An 18,136-nucleotide genomic window follows, 5' to 3' on the forward strand; every position below is an offset into this window, starting at 1 on the left:
TGCATTGTACAATAAAAGTTTAACCTTTGGAGGTAGAGTATATCTGTTTGCGTACGTTACTCCCACGATGCAAGACAGTTTTGAGATAACGTGGCTCACGTGATTGTCCCACGTCATATTTTCGGTGAAATATACTCCAAGTATTTTGAATGTGTTTACTATCTCTATCTTTGTGTTGTTCAACTTAATGTCTCTGTCTATGCTAATAATTTTGTTTTTCGCACGGTATAGGACAGCCTTCGTTTTACTAACGTTTATTTTTAATTGGTTCAGTTGGGCCCATATGTCTAATTTCTGAAGAGTTTTGTTCGCTCTAGTGATGACCTCATCTGCGCTAGCTGCAGTGAACAACAGTGTCACATCATCCGCGTAAATGACAAATTTCACCGTAGGATCGATGCTTATGATGTCATTTAAGTACAAATTAAAAAGAAACGGGCCAAGAATACTCCCCTGAGGCACACCTGCAGAAATGGGCAATACATGGGACGTGTAGCCATTTAAATATACGTACTGGTTTCGATCATTTAGGTAGGATGTCAAAAGCGATAGCACAGTTCCACGGAAGCCGTACATTTCAAGTTTTTTCAGTAGGATAGAGTGATTTAAGTAATCAAAAGCTTTTGTGAAATCGACGTATACCCCAAGGGCTACTTCTTTGTTTTCGAGAGATTCTAGAACAAATTCCTTTTGCTCCAGCAGTGCCATTTCTGTTGATCTGTGTTTTCTGAAGCCGTATTGCGCGTCGTGAAGAATATTGCATTGTTCACTAAAATTTGTTATTCTAGAGAGAATCATTTTTTCAAATCCTTTAGAAAAAACTGGAAGTATTGACACGGGTCTAAAGTTTGTAAATTCATTCTTACTTCCTTTCTTGTGCAGTACACTCACTTTGGCAAGCTGCATTTGCTTCGGAAATAGTCCTTGAGATAAACAAAGGTTATATATTTGAGTTAAGCACCCTGCTATGTCTTCTATCACATACTTTACTGGTTTTATTACAATGTCGTCTGCGTCAGCACTTTTACTGTTATTTAAGCCCATGAAAACCGATATCACCTCTGACTCTGATATTGGCGTTAAGAACATAGATTTCTCGTTTCGAGTATTAAGAGTATTTGAATCGACGAAATTACTAGTTATAGCTGTAAAGTGGCTGTTAAATGCATTAGCTAAGTCAATGCCTGTCAATTCCTTACCCCCATTCTGAATTGTTGTTATTGGGCTTGAACCTGAAGACCTGCCCAGAAGTGCATTCAGTTTCCTCCATAATTCATCTGACTTATTCATAGAGGAAAACTTGTCACAAAAATATTTATCACGCGCTCTCCGTATTTCCGTCGTCAGTTTATTTCGAAACACTTTAAACGCTTTAAATATGTCAGGGTCTCGTGTTTTTTCAAACTTTTTGTAAAGCTTGTCCTTTTTACGAATTTTCTTCAGCAATTCAGGTGTAATCCATGGCTTCCTAATGTTCTTACGTTTCTCTGCATGTTTATAAGGAAAACACTTGTTGTATATACGTAAAAAGGCCGTTAAAAACAAAGCGTAAGCCCTTTCGGCAGCTGTTTCATTGAGAACGTCACTCCAATCATGACTATTCACTTCCTCTTTGAAAGTGTTCAGTTTTTTTGTCGAAATATCCCGAAATAATTTAGTTGTCACTTTTCTATTAGGAAATTTACTTTTCGGAATGCACATAAAAGTGGCGCGGTGGTCACTGATATCTGTATTTATTACACCTGCGTTCAGGACAGGCATGTGCGTATTGGTTATAAATAGGTCAAGTAGTGATTCAGACTGCAGTGTAACACGTGTAGGATTGGAAATCACGTTCTGAACAGCGAAGGAATTTAATAGATTTTCAAATTCAATTTTCGTGGGGTTGTCTACAAGGAAGTTGATGTTGAAATCACCACCTAAAATGACATCGTATTTGTTTTCGCTTATAAAAGATAAGAAAAAGTCGAGAAAGGAAAAAAAGGATTTTAAGTTTCCGCTTGGGGGGCGATAGATAACTGCCACAACCTTCCTTTCGATAACAAGAGACAGGACTTCATAATCAGGGTGGACAAAAGAAAATTCATGCAACACTTCAGATTGAAAATGTTTTTTTACCATCAATAGTACGCCACCACCGCGACTGTTCGTGCGATTGATAAAGTGTGAGTCATACAAAGGAAGCTTGAATACATTGTTATGTTCAGTATACCAAGTTTCGGTCAGCATGACCGTATCAAAATCAAAGCCTAACTGCGTAAAAAGCAACTCGAGATCGGCTGTCTTAGCCACCGCTGAACGAGCATTTAAATGAAATACACTAAATGATTGCGGGTTCTGAGATCCGCAAACATTCAGAAATTCACTTGGCATTACACAAACAGAAGTGTCCAACGCCATGTGCAATGAAGGAATTGCACCTTGACGCTGTCACTGACAAAACTGAAACTGAAAAAGACTAACGAAAAAGGAACACGTAATAAAGCTAAGCAGCTTTATCCAAATCTGCCGTACACGCAACATGAATTGCATTCGCCCCGTCTCGCTGTCTGACAAAAATTTTCCCATTTCTGTGCCAAACGTACTTGAAGTTGTTGTTTTTTGCCCAGTTTTTTGCGTCCCTAAGCAACTCCTTGTTCCTTTTTGTCAAGTTCTCGAGCATAAAGCAGTTTGTTTTCATTTGGTTCAGTTCTGCCCTCTTGCTTAAGAACAGATCTTTGTGTGATTGTCTTGAAAACCGGACAAGAATCGCTGGGACCTTATCTTTAGCTGCTGGCAATCGATGCACAGCGGCCACATCGCTCACAGTCAGCGCGGGCAGGCTCACCTTGCTCGTAACAGCGTTAACCTTCGACAACAGGTCTTCATTTTCACTTTCTGAAATTCCATGGAATTCGAGGTTTAATTTCCTGCTCTGCCACTCAAGGTCATTAATATCCTTCATTATCTGTTCAGAGTCAAGCAAGGGTTCCCTGCTTTCTATAGCGTCAACCCGTTTCTTTAACTCGGCTATGTCCTTATCTTGGCGGGTAATGTGCTGAAGAATTGTGTCATACTGATCTGACATTGTTTGTACCGACTGCTCAATGTTCTCCACCGTGCACTTCAATGTCATAAGCTGTTCCAGTTTGTCATTTATGCTCATGAACAAGCTGGCATAATCAGTTTCCTGCTCCGTGTTCGACCTGCCACTTTGGCTGCCCCTTGCGCCTGCATGCCGACATGTTGGACAGCGCCACGCCTTACGCCATGCTTCACCCTTTGACCTGAACGTTGATTCAGCAACTCCTGAGCACTTTCCGAAGTGATACATATAAGTGCAATCCACACATGGAAAGCCCTCGTCATCTGGGCAATCGTCATTACAGGCCGAACACACCTCCGCAGGCATGGCAGCATACAAGCACAATTTCACACACGCGTATTTAGCCGCGAACTACAAGAGAAACAGATCAAATTACAACGACAGATCAGCAGCAGCAGCAGCAGTAGCAGCAGCAGTAGCAGCAGCAAGGGTAACGAAGAAAGGTAAGAATAATACAGAGGAATTTTCGACCAACCTGCAAAAATGCAGTAGAACAGCGTTCACAGTTGGTCGACTTGGCTGCTGCCGCCGCTGCTGCCAAATAGCTCAGCCGAGGGTGGTTCCATCCTTCTTATACGCTTGACAGCGACATGCTTGGTCACGTTGACGTCACGATGCTCCGAGAGATGTTGCGCAGCTGCAGGCAGGGCGTCGGCCGGTACCGTCAAGATTTGCCCTTTTTCCTCTCTTGAATCAAGGTGCGGTAGCTGATCACACGAACATCGATGTACACATCTGTCGGCCCTGCAAAAATGCAGTAGAACAGCGTTCACAGTTGGTCGACTTGGCTGCTGCCGCCGCTGCTGCCAAATAGCTCAGCCGAGGGTGGTTCCATCCTTCTTATACGCTTGACAGCGACATGCTTGGTCACGTTGACGTCACGATGCTCCGAGAGATGTTGCGCAGCTGCAGGCAGGGCGTCGGCCGGTACCGTCAAGATTTGCCCTTTTTCCTCTCTTGAATCAAGGTGCGGTAGCTGATCACACGAACATCGATGTACACATCTGTCGGCCCTGCAAAAATGCAGTAGAACAGCGTTCACAGTTGGTCGACTTGGCTGCTGCCGCCGCTGCTGCCAAATAGCTCAGCCGAGGGTGGTTCCATCCTTCTTATACGCTTGACAGCGACATGCTTGGTCACGTTGACGTCACGATGCTCCGAGAGATGTTGCGCAGCTGCAGGCAGGGCGTCGGCCGGTACCGTCAAGATTTGCCCTTTTTCCTCTCTTGAATCAAGGTGCGGTAGCTGATCACACGAACATCGATGTACACATCTGTCGGCCCTGCAAAAATGCAGTAGAACAGCGTTCACAGTTGGTCGACTTGGCTGCTGCCGCCGCTGCTGCCAAATAGCTCAGCCGAGGGTGGTTCCATCCTTCTTATACGCTTGACAGCGACATGCTTGGTCACGTTGACGTCACGATGCTCCGAGAGATGTTGCGCAGCTGCAGGCAGGGCGTCGGCCGGTACCGTCAAGATTTGCCCTTTTTCCTCTCTTGAATCAAGGTGCGGTAGCTGATCACACGAACATCGATGTACACATCTGTCGGCCCTGCAAAAATGCAGTAGAACAGCGTTCACAGTTGGTCGACTTGGCTGCTGCCGCCGCTGCTGCCAAATAGCTCAGCCGAGGGTGGTTCCATCCTTCTTATACGCTTGACAGCGACATGCTTGGTCACGTTGACGTCACGATGCTCCGAGAGATGTTGCGCAGCTGCAGGCAGGGCGTCGGCCGGTACCGTCAAGATTTGCCCTTTTTCCTCTCTTGAATCAAGGTGCGGTAGCTGATCACACGAACATCGATGTACACATCTGTCGGCCCTGCAAAAATGCAGTAGAACAGCGTTCACAGTTGGTCGACTTGGCTGCTGCCGCCGCTGCTGCCAAATAGCTCAGCCGAGGGTGGTTCCATCCTTCTTATACGCTTGACAGCGACATGCTTGGTCACGTTGACGTCACGATGCTCCGAGAGATGTTGCGCAGCTGCAGGCAGGGCGTCGGCCGGTACCGTCAAGATTTGCCCTTTTTCCTCTCTTGAATCAAGGTGCGGTAGCTGATCACACGAACATCGATGTACACATCTGTCGGCCCTGCAAAAATGCAGTAGAACAGCGTTCACAGTTGGTCGACTTGGCTGCTGCCGCCGCTGCTGCCAAATAGCTCAGCCGAGGGTGGTTCCATCCTTCTTATACGCTTGACAGCGACATGCTTGGTCACGTTGACGTCACGATGCTCCGAGAGATGTTGCGCAGCTGCAGGCAGGGCGTCGGCCGGTACCGTCAAGATTTGCCCTTTTTCCTCTCTTGAATCAAGGTGCGGTAGCTGATCACACGAACATCGATGTACACATCTGTCGGCCCTGCAAAAATGCAGTAGAACAGCGTTCACAGTTGGTCGACTTGGCTGCTGCCGCCGCTGCTGCCAAATAGCTGCCAAATAGCTGCCAAATAGCGACTAGTACTTTATCATATGGAGTCTCACAGCGCTGTCCGCCGTCGTCCACAAAAATCCTGATTGTTTGGCGGGCAATGACGTCACCAGAGGCGTCATCAGGCCGGAGAATGCCCATTGGCTCGAAGGAAGCGACGTCACAAGACCAGCAGGGACGTCGACACATCTGGTCCGCCTTTGCTGAGCCCACCTCTGCCAGCCACGGCAGGTGGTGCATAGGAAAAGCTTGAGAAAAGCAACTTGCGTATCAGGTCGGTGTCGCACGTGCAGTATCAATAATAAGAAGAAAAATAAAAATGCACATCTTCCTTCGCCAGATTTTTTATTCTTTTCAAGCTTCGAGCTAAAAGTACCTGAGGAAGAAAAACGCCTTTGATAACCATCTGAAAAGATGTACCGAGCCATTTACGCACATAATCGATCCAGTTCTCTGAAATAGCATTCTTCAAGCAGTTCAATTCTCGTACCAATAGTGCTGTCCTCCTAGTGATGTGAAACTGATTATTAATAGGACATTAAGCTATGTTTCGGCGCTTGTTCTGTTTGACTTTGTTGGGGACTGCCAAATATCAAGCGGAATGGCAATCCCAAACGAAGGAAGCCTCATTTTAGAGGAGCCTTGTGAACGCTATATTTGCACGTGTGGGGAATACACCACGGAGGAGTAACTCATATATCGCCTACATATGAAGAACACAAATTATTTACAAAAACTAAACATTTCGTCAAAATTTTCTGTCTAGTGGGGAATCAAATATAGTGAATTGTGAGACATTTCTTCAACTAAACCATTTTTATTTTAAAAAGTGGCGACATTTCAAATCGGTCTCGGATCCTCCTTTAGGGGTGACCGCGGAGTTTGGTTGGCCGATTCAAGTACACCGCGAGTTGGAAGGGGAAGCTTGGGACCGGAGTGCGGCGTTGTGAATGGTGCGAAAGGAGCAGGGGGGAGTGTGCACTTAATGTCTACGGCTGTGACTCACGGTGCTGGCTCCCCGAGGTGTATGCTGGTATGGTTTATGGCGTCTTTTCTTCTTTTGTATTCGTTTTTGTCTTCTACGGAGCGAAGTCCCTGTGCATACACAGAAGAAGGTTGCACTGCAAGCGGTTTACTTAGTTCGGTGCTGTGTCAACGCGTCAAGACCAGCGTAAAAGTCTTTTTCATTTATACTTTTACGCTGCCAGGACGGTAATTGCGACGATCTTTGATGCTGTGGTCTGTGTCTTCGAAACGGCTGGCTACCGTGTTTCGTTTTCTTTCGAAGTTGCCCACGTCGCTCTTGCGTTGCTGTATTCTTTCTTATAGGTTTTTAGTTTGCCAATTTAGCTTGCGTTGCAGTGGGCGCAAGAAACTTAATGCCTTTATTCTTTATTCAATAATTACCCCGGATTGCCCGAAGGCGTTATAGCGGAGGTTACAAATTTGCAAAAAAGACAGCTTCATTATGCTATTCTTTCAGTGGATAGTATTTAGGAGTTGGTGACAGATGTTGACACAGTCTTGGGGAATAGGTAATGAATGCGCCAACGTGTTTATCGGCTTGCGTGCTACTCCGAGCTCTTCATTTTTCAATGTGACATTTTAGGGTAAGCTGCTACCTAAAAAAAAGTGTAGAATGAGGCGCGTCACTGTGACATGTACGTATAGTCGGCATAGTAAGGTGTATGTAGACTAAATTGGTTATATTCAGTTCATTGAATGAATCGCATAACCCACTGAGAATTAACTGTTCGCTTTCCCTTTTAATAATTGGTAGAGTAACCTTACTAAGTCAGACCTAACTTGGGTCAAACGCCTAGAATGTTGTAAATGGTGTCACGACCAGCTAAAGATGGAAAAAAACTATATATCAAGAACATGGCCTATGCTGGTATCGCGTGGCAGTGAGCTTTGAGGAATCTGATCGAGTTCTGAAAGCGTGGCCGATGTTTGGCACCTCAGCTAAAAACCTACGTATGCGTGCAGCCAATATCCGGAGTGTTTTTCTTGAGAATTGTTTATCGAGAAGGCAATTTGTTTTGCGGTACAACTCGACTTTACCATATTCTTGCGACCAGAGCACACTTCTTGAAAATCGGGTTGCACCCGATTTTTACCCGACAATGAACTTGCTAAACAATATCGGTTTTGCAGTTCGCAAAGATGAAGACACTGCAAGAAAGTTTGTGGATATCCAATTATGTTTTCATTATTTATTATTACCGCAAGCGTACCCAGGCTCATATAGGAGTGGGTGCGAAATCACAATTGTGCAGACAATTTACATTACATATTAGATAAAACAAAAACAGAATAAGGAACATTGAGCATTATACCACTATTTGAGAAAAGACCTACGAGCGCATGCGCAGGAAACGCACTCCATCAATTGGCGCGTTGCAGCCTATAGTAATAAATGCGGCTGCTCACAATGCTGCAGCTTGCTGGTCAAAAGTTATTTCCACCATGACAGCAAATTCATCGGCAGATATCAAGGCTGCAATATCACGTGGCAGCTTATTTCATAATTATGTGACAGACATTAAGAAAGAAGCTTTGAAAGTGTTACAGCGGGTGTAAATGGCCTTATTTTCTTGTCTTGGTTTGTTTTGGCTGAGGGCTTTTTGGTATTCAGTTCTGTTGATATTAATGCCATTATGATAGAGAAGGAAAATCAACGTTAAAGAAGCAACGTGTCACCGGCTACTCAAGGCTTGAATATCTGCTCTATTGTTTAGTTTGCTTATTATTAAAGCTTCTTATTAATAAAAAAGTGAAGAATAAAGGTTTATACAGAATGGCATGTCTAGTTTGGTTTGATAACTTATAGTAGTCTGCGACACATTTTTTGGCTTGAGATGTGCCGCAGTTTATTATCGGTTATTCCAGAGGCGCGCCTTCGGTAACCTATGAACCTTAAACCTCTTTTAGCGCTCGTTTTCATGAGGCGGATATGTGAGATGTGTGAAAGATTGTACAATCACCAACTCAAGAACTTTGTACCACTACCAAAGTTTTTTCCCTCTCTCTCTTTCTATGTCTCTTTTACCTCCAAAGTAGAAAAATACAAGTACTCAAGTAGACAAAATACACCACTGCTCTTCCAGTGATCTTTGTACTCAGTTGTGTCTTCACCTATGCCTCAGAATCCTCTTTCCGTACACGTACCAACAAGTTCAAATACGTTTTTGTACTGTGCGCCCAGGCATCTACACAACAGTTGGCGTCCAGAAGTGAGACCAACTTTCCTATTGAAATAACGCTAAGACCTTCATATTATGAGTTTCCGCCCATGACAAAGGGGCATTCGGCGCAATAAAGGCACCTCGTTATATGCGTCGCAGTCGAAAGAATTCATGATACGAGGAACTGGACATATTTCACAACTTTTTTTCCATCCTTTTTAGGTGTCCTGAACTTGAAAGCCCACCATGCTAACCTTCATTCCTTGGGACAAGGGCCTTTCTTTTCCTGAATGTTGTCCCGAATCAATATCTTGTCCAAAAGTACTTGGCAAGAGGAGATGAGGATCCATATCAAAGAATCCAAAGTGTGCACACAGCGAACATATTGCATGCTCTTTTGTCACTGCAGAAATGTAATCACCAAATCCACACTGAGTAAATATATAAGCATGGAATAGAAACAAACAGGCCATTAATAAACCGAACCTAATTACTCATTTCTTGAATTACTGCTTCAGGATATAGAGTACAAGCACAAAGAAGGAAAATTCGAAAGGAAGGCGGTCCGCTCCAACCTGAAAAGGGCCCACTGTCTATTCGGTTAGTCCTCATGAAAAACAGGACAGCTTCAATTAACGCCTGCTATAGTTCTCTGCCATCTCGCACCCCACAGGTTACAAATATATCATCCAAGACTAGGGAGGTGGTCAGCCATCCTCCAATAAGAACTCCTCTACAAGAAAACTACGCCAAAGCCCTGTTTTCTATGCAAAAAACTACCCCAAATGCACGACGCAAGTGGGACCTCCCCCCGCCCCGACAGCATCCTCTGATAGCAGCCCGTAGCAGCACGGATGGTTTAGATTCCGTTGATCGTGAAGAAAATGAAGGTGCATAACTGGCTCCATGGATGAGTGGACATCTCAATCGCGCTTTCTGGTTTGTGGTGATAGTGTCGACCTGCAAAACACTGTGCTTTCGCACAATAATTCGTGCTTAGCAATGCAAGGCCACCAGCCTTTATTTATTGCCTTCGAAGGCGTGTGAATATAATGCAATACAAATCAGGTGGTTATGTAGAAAACTCCCGCATTCCTAGCTCTCGGTGAACACTCTTTTTCTGTTGTGTTAGATATCGAAACAAGAATACTATTTCATCATCGTGGTCTCTGTCCTTCATCAGACCACGAATTTTTAAACGTTCTCTCGACTTGGTCAAAGTGGGGCCTGTAAGAAATAAAAATACCAATTTGAAAAGAGTATAACAAGCCAACAATAAACAAATAAACAAAGAAACAGAGGAAGTCCAAAAACTCGGCCTTAGTTCTTGGCCACAGAAATTGCATCTGCTTACTCTTTGACCCGCCAGAAGCAGAGGCGGGAACCCCAGTCAGGATTGCGATTGACACCTGCATGGTTCCAGAATTTGAACACGTGAGAATCATAGGGATGATCAGCCAAGCAAGCAGATGGGAAACGCCACATCAAATCCTCCTAAGCAGAAAAATATCGAATCCAAAACGTGAATGAAAGAGCATAGCACTAGAAGACTCACAACCATTCGTATTAATCGTATTAACGAGAACAATGTCCTCGACACCTTACTTATCACTCAAAAGCAAGGAAGTAGAGAACACAAACACGTTAATCCGTAAAGCCTGTAAAGTGGAATGAAGCCTTACACACTGCACTAGCAGAAGAAACCTTCCGAAGCTAGGAATTCACAAGACAATTGAAGACCTAATAAAAGTTAATTTAATCTCTTAGTCAGGAAGACTTTCTTCAACAACTACGGATAGATTTGTTTTACAAAAGCCAACATAGGCAACAAGAACGCACATGAGCTCTGTCGAAACATTCCAAATACCCAACACAAACAGCTACAAATAAAACCTGCACTTAAGAATATGGATTCAGAGCGTGATGAGGGCAGGAGGAGGGCGAGAACTATAGCGATCCAGAAACACTTCTCCAAACGCACCGCAGTAAGCGTTGATGCTGCATACAGATTAGTCAACCCAGAACGCTTCCTCCATAGCGTGACTCGATCACACAGGAAAGCTGTTCCACAGCGGCTAATTAGAAATACGATCGGCCCATCACAAGTAGAAGCTGCAATATCTAGGGCTTGTTCTGCTACCAGCGTAAAAATCATAAAAAGCGACTTTAAATCTACAGTACGGAGCTTTGCGGAAGGCTCCGTATGATATAAAACTTCGAAAATTCTATCCAAATTACCTCGACGAAATTTGACCAGCTACACTGCTTCGGGTTCCAGCTCACTCTGGCAGTGAGCGAACTGAAAACGCCAGCCAATATGCCCGAGATTTCGTCGGCCGGGTGGTGGGCGGCTTAGATCTCCGATCGGCTAGAGACGGAATGCTCTCTCAGCGCGAACTTACTTTCGAGTGTAGGAACGGTAGGCTCAAATTTCCACCTCTCGGTCAACAAAAGGTAAGGAGCAGTCCGGAGGCAGTTGCAAACAGGAACCTTTATTAATTCGTAAATTTAATACAAATTCATCCCGGAGGATTCCAGACCGGACTGCGCTAAGCGCAGGGTGCCTAAAGGCAATCTCAATGACATTCTTTTCGAATGCTCCGCGAACAGATTCAACGAACAGTTCGTGCACGTGGTCCGGAAACGATCTAACTTGCTCTACTCATATTCGCTATAAACGACCGTGCAATCGCGAGTTGAATCTTACAGGTACCTTCGCATCGAAATAAGAAGTAATCGGAACTGGTCCAAGCACATCGAATCACTTGCTGCATGCGTTTCTAAATCCCTAGCTTTCATTAGACGATCACTCAGATTTTCTCCGCCCATGGGTAGACTAATCGCATATAAAACATCCGTCCGTGCCAAGTTTGAAAAAAGCATCGACTATTTGGAACCCTCATCAAGAATACCTGACTCAGGCGTTAGACGCAATCCAAAACCGAGCTGCTCGTTTCTTATCATCCAAATATTATTCTTGGCTTAGTGTTATTGATATCAAATCTTCCATTAGCGTAACTCACCTGTAATCACGACATAAGACACCAAGACTTTGCCAATTTCAAAAACTTTATCATAATATTCCGCATTTGCGTGAGAGCCTTATTCTGCCCCCCTAGAGATCTTCCCGACGTTTGTATAAATGCAACAGTGTTCAGCGCATTCATGGTACCACTAAGGCTTTCAATAATTCCTTTTTGCCAACTGTTGTGTCCGAGTGAAATCTGCTTCCTGATGTTATTGTCAATGAAATCAACTCAGCATAATATAAACACTTATTGATCACTTACGTCCAACCTCAATTCCTCTATAAAGTCTTTTTTATATGCACCGATTTATTGCCTTATTAATTTCAATGCGGTTACTATGTTTAATTATGTTCTATATTTGTGACCCGTTATTACCAGTGCCCCCCCCCCCCCCCCGTATGTTACGCCCCATAGCGGCCTTTAAAGGAAGATAAATGATGATGATGATGACTCTCCAACCTGGACCGGCGGGATACTGCGTTGACCAGCTCATGCCCGGAGGTACAACTCCTTGCGACGAGCAGGGCCGAAGAGTTCGCTGCAAGGCTGTGCTGTGTAGCCAACTCACGTCCAGTCTGTATACGAGCCCACCATAAAATCTAATCAAAGGATCCCGTGATTTTCTTCCTCACAGTTTCAAATTAAATAGATGCAGTACTACTACTGGTACATCTAGCATTACATTCGAAATCAATCCCAGCAGCCCTTCAATTTTACTTCCCAGGTTATACTCGGCTGTTCTCTGTTAGTTTTAAGTTCCAAATTTTAACACTTCAGCCTTCTTTCTACCTACGGTAAGCACACTGGGAAGAGCAGGGGGCAGAATGTGTCAGGTTACCCGACATCCACCCTGCTTGGTATTTGAACACTCTGCCACGTATACGACTTGTTGCTGCCAGCAATACGTATTTATCTCCATGTGCTCAAGCTACACTTGTTGGCTTTCTGCACGACAGTTATCTTGAAATTGTGAGAACAAAGCAGAGGCTCTGTGGCTTGTTGGTGGCCCTTTGTGGAAAACATTTCGAAGAAACCATAAGTCATTTCCGCGTTTGTCAGATGCATGACGAGTGCACGAAATCATTCTTTACGCTTTAGCAACCCATTGCGTTTCAAGAAGAAGTTCAGCGGAAAGTTACGATGGGCTATTTATATTTATTTGTTTTTTTAAGAGACACAAAACCCACTCTTTCAGACTTCAGACATTTCAAAACTGGCCATGTTCAGAGGAGAAAAAATATGACAAATAACTATATATTTGCTTCGCGAAATGCACAGGTGGCAGCAGAAATGCCTTTGCTGATATCAAAGCGATACGTCACTGTATAAGTTCTTGAGCGGCCACAATCAAATTGCAAATACATAGTATTATTCATTGGCTACCACTTAAAGCGGCCGGAAGGTGCGTTTGGCACAATAGACGCGTAGAAGACAGCCCATTTTCTACGAGCAACATTCCGTTGCGAGGGCCTTCCGGGTAAAATTGTGGCAGAGATCCAGAATGTTGGAGCCGCAAGTCCAAGTATTAGAGAAAATTTTGAATGAGAGAACCACTGTACAAGCTGCCGGAAAAGTGCCGCAATTTTCAGTTTAAAGTCCGTAGCTCTCTATAGTACCCAGGGCTCAATTGTTACTGAAAAGAGAAATTTCTTCCATTGTCCACACTTGGTACATGGTCCTCACCCGATACATATAATCACATTGTACATGTTATGTTCATCATCATCATCAGCCTTACTAAGCCCACTTAAGGGCAAAGACCTCTCTCATGTCTCTCCAATTAACCCCGTCTTTTGGCAGCTGCATCCATCCTTTGCCTGCAAACTTCTTAATCTCATCCGCCCGGCTAACCTTCTGCCGCCCCCTGCTACGCTTACTTTCTCTCGGAATCTACTCCATTACCCTTAAGGACCAGCGGTTATCTTGCCTTCGCAATACATGACCTGCGCAAGCCCATTTCTTCCTCTTGATTTCGACTAGGCTGTCATTAATTCGCGTTTTTTTCCCTCCCCCACTCTGCCGCTTCCGATCCCTTAACGTTACACCTATCACTTTTCTTTCCATGGCTCGCTGCGTCGTCCTTAACTTAAGCTGAACTCTTTTCGTTAGCCTCCACGTTTCTGCCACGTAGGTGAGTACCGGTAAGAAACAGCTGTTGTACACTTTTCTCTTGAGGGAAATTGGTAAACTGCCACTCATGGTCTGAGAGAACCTGCCATATGTGCTCCACCCCATTCTTATCCTTCTAGTTATCTCCTTCTCATGATCCGGATCTGCTGTCACTACCTCACATAAGTAGACGTATTCCTTTACAACTTCCAGGCTCTCGCTAAAAATGTGAACTGCTGTTCTCTGGCTAGACTGGTGAACATTATCTTGGTTTTCTGCATGTTAATTTTTAGACCCAGCGCTCTGCTCTGCCTGTCTAACTCATTGATCATGATTTGCAATTTACCTCCTGGGTGACTCAGCAAGGCAATGTCATCAGCGAATCGCAGATTATTAAGGTATTCTCTATTTACACTTATTCCCAACTGGTCCCAATTTAGGCCTCGGAATACCTCCTGTGAACAGGCGGTGAATAGCATTGGCAAGATTGTGTCTCCTTGCCAGACGCCCTTCCTTATTGGAATTTTATTGATGACTTTATGGAAGACTATTGTAGCTGTGCAGTTGCTATATATATCTTCCAGTATTTTGACATAAGGCTCTTCTACACCCTGACTACGCAATGCCTGTATGACTGCTGAGGTTTCCACCGGGTCGAATGCTTTCTCGTAATTTATGATGGCTATATAGAGAGGTTGGTTATATTCTGTGCATTTCTCTATCCCCTCATTGATAGTGTGAATATGATCTATTGTGGAATATACTTTACGGAAGCCAGCCTGATCATTTGGTTGATTAAAGACTAAGGTTGCCCTAACTCTATTTGCGATTACCTTAGTAAACGCCTTGTAGGCAACGGATAGTAAGCTGATCGGTCTGTAATTTTTGCAGTCCTTGGCGTTGCCCTTCTTATGAATTAAGATAATATTTGCATTCTTCGAAGCTGCTGGTGTGGTCGAGGTCATAAGGCATTGCGTATACAGGGTGGCCAGTTTTTCTAGTACAATCTCTCCTCCGTCCTTCATCAGATTGGCTGTTACCTCATACTTACCAGCTGCTTTTCCCCTTTGCAATGCTGCTAAGGCTTTATTTCCTCTTTCGTTACTGGCGGGATGACGCATTGTTGTACACCACTGTATTTCTCATTAACGCCCTGATTACATTGGCTTGTGTAAAGGTCTGTGTAGAACTCTTCGGCTACGTTAACTGTTTTATCCATCTTGCTAATGACATTGCCCTCCTTGTCTCTCAGCGGATACATATGGTTTTTAGCTATGCCTAGTTCCGTCTTCAGCGCCTTTAGGCTACCTCCATTCTTTAGAACATGCTTTAGCATGTTATGTTATAATGTGCTAAATAAAACTAGAATGCTTTGGATTTATTTACGCGGCTAAAGATGGTCGGTAAAGTAAAAAAATCCGACTTTGGCCGTGTATAGACCGCTGTACGAGAGAGCGTTGTTGGACGAGTAGCTCAGAGATTTCAACAAAGGATACTGCGCGCACACACACAAGGACGAGAAGGTAACTCGCGACTGATTTATTTGACAGAAAAAACACGTTTTATACCCCAAAAAACGTAATATCTACGACCACGCGCAATTCAAAAATCTGCCTTCTTTTTCGTACAAGCTAATCGACGAGTACCTAACGCAGTCATCCAAACTTTTTCTTATGAAAAACGCCTCTGCAAATTCACGTGCGACCTGATCATTGCTTCTCCTCAATTTTTTTTCCAGCAAAGGCAGGCACGGCTTGTCGCATGTAGCCTTGGGGCATGCGCCACAGTGCAGAGTTAAATTCGACGTTGTTTTAGACCTCACTGAAAGCTGGTGCTCCCTTCGACGACGATTTAAGCATCAGCCCCTGTGACCGATGTATACCCTTCAACCGGGGAACCTCATAAACAACCCCGGCCCGGCACCTGACTTCCGGGAGGCGCTGGGGTCGTTCCCCAGTGCCGCCGCGTACCCACCGGTTTTCTAAATGGTACAGGATTTCCACCGGCCAGGTGCTCGGCTTTTCGGGGTGAGAGGATTGGGAAGAGAGTATTGCACCAAACCATTGCAATTTGAAAAATGTGGCGAAGCTTTACGGTGTGCCGGTGGTGTTTTCTGCCCCGTGCAAGTTGGTCTGATTGTGCCCTCGGGTCATGTCCGAAGGGAAGAGTGCGCCAGATTGCATGAAACGACATGCCACCCCTTACGGCAGGTGCCGGACCGGGGTTGTTTGTGAGGTTCTCCTAACCTGTTTACATGATCGTTTAAGGGAGCACCAGCTTTCGGTGAGGCCTAAAACAAGGTCGAATTTAGCTCTGCACTGCGGCGCATGCCCCAAGGCTACACGCGACAAGTCGTGCCTGCCTTTGCTGAAAAAAAAATTGAGGAGAAGCAATGATCAGGTCCCACGTGAACTTGCAAAACCATTTTTCATAGGAAAAGGTGGCGATGACTGTGTGAGGTACTCTTCAATTAGTTTGTATGAAAAAGAAGGAAGATTTTTTAACTGCACGTGGTCGTAGATAAGGCATTTTTGAGGGTATAAAACGTGTTTTTTCTGTCAAATAATTCAGTCGCGAGTCTACCCTTGTTGTATGTCCGGACCCTGTAGAGTATCTGTTACGGGTCCAATTGGACTTATTTTTGGAAATGTTGCGGAGAGTTTGAAGTTTGCTTCACTCCCGCCACTGGTTGGCCCGGTATTGCACTACGTCCGGGATCGGCCCTGTCTTTAGCGCGTCTTTACTATCTTGTCTTTATATCCCATCTTTCAACTCTACTACTATCTGCACGTGGTAGCGATTGTCGCTCGGCTTGAGCCAGTGGGCAGGCCTGTGCACTTTCCTTTTCTTTCTTCCTGGCAGTAACACACAGACAGACAGCCCTAGTGTTACCTTCTCGTCCTTTTCTCTGTGTGCACCGTACCCTTTGTTGTAATATATACCCCAGATTGCATTCCTGAATTTCCGTTAAATGGACCAGGAATCCGCCGCCTTTCTACTGACGCTAGCAGCGCTTCGACACCTTCCTTTGAGGCCCCTGGTGTTGAGACAACGCTGCGCGTAGGCGCGTACGTCTTGCGCCCCTCGCCTGTGATTCCAGTCGCTTGCAGTTGTCTCCCCTTGATTAAAGGCAGCCAGACAAAGGTGCCGCCCTTACAGCCACTGTAACGCGCGCTTTGTCAATCCTGTGATATAAGTGATAGATACCGCGACTTTTTGCCTTTAGCGCTGCTTCTGTACCGTTAACAATTTGTTGGCGTTGCCTTCAGCAAAAAGTTACATGCTTCTTTTGTTCAGGTCTCTGAAATTGGTTGCTTGGCTACGCAGTATGTTACAAACCTTTTTTTCTTGAACACGGATTTATTGATTATAATAAAGAGAAGAAACAATAAGAGAGCACAGCTTTACTTTATGTCACAAAAATACAAAGCCCATATTTTCAGTCCCATGGCTAAGTAACATATTCCTTAATCTCGCACAATTTCATCATTTCCGCGGGCACACCCAGGCAGTGTTGTGACAATACAACAGAAGCGGATTTCAGATTTACTGACAATCTTCAAACACTAGTAATTCAAGATCGTTCTCGCACAATTTTCAGATGTTTTGATGTCAAATTTTTTTACAGAATGCATGCTACCTTATGTGCAAATACAAAAAGTCAAAACTATTGACAAATATTTCGCAAGAACACATCAGTAGTTTTGCTCGTGCGCTGATAACTGCGATCTGCGCAGAAACGCTGGTCAGCAGCTGCAATCGTTCAGCATCTTTGCCTTTAGACCCAAAGAAAGCATGTAGGGCGTTGGTGCTCTTTCTGATGGTTTAATGTGCCACCATTAAAAACATACGCCACAATAGCAGTAGTAGTAGTAGTAGAAGTAGTAGTAGTAGTTGTAGTAGTGGTGGTGGTGGTTCTAGTGATAGTAGTAGTAGTAGTAGTACTAGTAGTAGTAGTAGTAGTAGTAGTAGTAGCAGCTAACCTTATTTTCCGACAGATACAGGACTGGCTTCAGCCCACCCGTCTGGGCGACGTCAGGAGGCCTGGTCCCGGGCGGCGTTTTCGGTCAGTCGGACGATTCTCAGCTGAGTCTCAGAGTCTGAGCTGTGCATTAGGGTGTCCTAAAGATGCTCTGCACTTGTTTCTTTGAGCATGTCTTTGTTACGCTTCTTTGTCGGGGTCGGTACAAATGCGTAACAGATCCGCCCTACCCTGACATAACCGACATCTAAGAACTGTCCCAGATAACACTGCCTAAGACTAGCTGGGTTCGGATAAGTCCTCGTTCGGAATCGTC

The 18,136-nt window shown here is 44.6% G+C and overlaps 1 pseudogene; it reads left to right on the forward strand.

Annotated features, from left to right (window-relative positions):
* The first annotated feature begins 16,430 nt into the window (after window positions 1–16,430).
* LOC144111546 (U2 spliceosomal RNA) lies at window positions 16,431–16,569 on the forward strand (annotated as a pseudogene).
* The last annotated feature ends 1,567 nt before the right edge of the window (window positions 16,570–18,136 follow it).

Source organism: Amblyomma americanum, chromosome 11 (genome assembly GCF_052857255.1).
Source record: "Amblyomma americanum isolate KBUSLIRL-KWMA chromosome 11, ASM5285725v1, whole genome shotgun sequence".
Lineage (NCBI taxonomy): Eukaryota > Metazoa > Arthropoda > Arachnida > Ixodida > Ixodidae > Amblyomma > Amblyomma americanum.